Raw genomic sequence first — 1,985 nt, forward strand, 5'->3', positions numbered from 1 at the left:
AGGCTCAGGACACATCAACTCACCCCAGCTGCCCCGCTTCCCTTCCCCAGCTCTGGTGCTTCTGGGTTCTCGGGTGGGGCGGTGCGACACGGCACTGGGCCCTGCAGCATTAATGAGCCAGTGTGTTTGATGAAGAGGACCCAGTAAGTCTGGCTGGGCGGAGACAGCACCACTAACAGTTGCTGTCACCACTGCTGAGGGAGCACACTGCTCTACCAGCTGCCATCACTAATTCATCACACACACACACAGTTGTGCACAGATGGATACACCTGCACCTATACAAGCAATCAAACGCACACACAAGCTCAGAGACAAAATTGATGCACATGCCCATATGCAAAGATATGACGTGCATGCGTGCGTGCGTGTGTGTGTCTGTCTCTTGCTATCTCACTCACACACTCTCACACATCTATATGTACACACAAACACAGACTCCTCCCTAATATTCTTGCTGCCTCTGCCACCCGCACCAGCCTCTCCCTTTTTTCCTGGTTTAACTAACTCCATCTCTGCTTCTGTTCCATCTGTCCACTCACAGCATTCAGTCACAATGGCTGCTTGCTTCAGATGGAGCTCAGTTGGACAAGCGCTTCATCTGTCTTTGCAATATGAGCCTTTGTATAATGATATTAGCTGATAATAAAAGGTCATTTTTTTGATCATTGGTCATTTTGCACTGCATTTGTTAGAGATTACTTGAGGCAGTTGTCAATTACTGCTTGTATACGCATCATTTAAATTTGGCCCCTCCCTCTGGCTTAATGCTACCAGAAGCATCTTCCTCCTGCCTCTGACTGCAGTGAAGAGAACAAACACGGGACAGGGTACTACCTGTAGCATCACATAAGGCAGCAACTCTTAACCCTATGGAGCTTTACAGCATGTTTCAGCTCAGTGTTTTTACTTTCATTGGCATAACCTTTGGCTACGACAAGTAGTTGTTTTCAGTTAAACAGCTTGAAAACCCACTGCACACTCCTACAAATGCCAAACAGCTGGTGACAAGCTGGTGTACATAATAGATAGTTTAGCTGTTTAGTTATTATAGATTTTTGTGCTTTGTTTTGCATGCTGTTACCATGACTTGTTACTCACAATGATAGCAAGTTAGTTTTAATTATGCAGGGCTTAGAGATCCATTTGGAATAATGTGTATTGACTACATAGAGTAGCACACACATTTTCTGCCACATAAATAGAGAAAATGATGTACCTGTTAACATGATATCCAAAGAAATGTGACGTGAGTGTTGCATCCTCATGTTCAAAATATTTTATTACAGCCTGTGCACTACAGGTGTTTTTTTTTTCCTAAAACGGAACCCATGAAGAAAATGCAAAACCTGACTGAGCTGACTGTATTGTGTAGTCTATAGCTGAAAAGTCACCATTTAATCTAAATGACACGCTTGCCTAAGATGCGCGGGAGCCCTACTTTAAACATCTCCTTGTGAATGAATGTGGCCAAAGTAGATAATTATCTGAGGTTAACATACTAGTGTCTCAAATTCGATTGTTCTCTGCCAGAGTCGCTCAATGTCTCTGCACAGAATCACTCGGCAACTGCCCACGTTTCACACTCAGAGTACAATTAAAACAGGCATTTACCATACAGTACAAAGTGGTATTTTGAGGCTTCCTTTGTGCACGTATATAAGTCATTATTCTTGAAGCACATCTCTCAGTGCTTCAGTCTTCCCAGCTACACCACTGTCAACCAGTGGCAATCCAGCGGTGGCCTCCACACCACACCACTTACGCCATCCATGGATCTCACATAGATACTGTGACTGTGCTAAGCTTTACATAGAAAACAAGCTTTACAGAGGTCCTTCTTGTCAGGACACTACTTTAGATTATTACTGTGTAGCCTTATTTATATATGTATATTATATATGTAGTTTAGTGGTGAAATTGCAGCCAGCAACTCAGAAGAAATACCTGTGTGGTTGTTCTGCCTGCTCCATGGCTGCTGTACT

At 43.6% G+C, this 1,985-nt stretch overlaps 1 protein-coding gene across 1 annotated transcript in view; it reads left to right on the plus strand.

Annotated features, from left to right (window-relative positions):
* The window catches only part of fut8b (fucosyltransferase 8b (alpha (1,6) fucosyltransferase)), an 88,886-nt gene that overhangs the window by 67,491 nt on the left and 19,410 nt on the right, over positions 1 to 1,985 (plus strand). The gene's annotated exons all lie outside the window — the stretch shown is intronic.

This window comes from Stegastes partitus, unplaced genomic scaffold, assembly GCF_000690725.1.
Source record: "Stegastes partitus isolate 25-593 unplaced genomic scaffold, Stegastes_partitus-1.0.2 Scaffold80, whole genome shotgun sequence".
Lineage (NCBI taxonomy): Eukaryota > Metazoa > Chordata > Actinopteri > Pomacentridae > Stegastes > Stegastes partitus.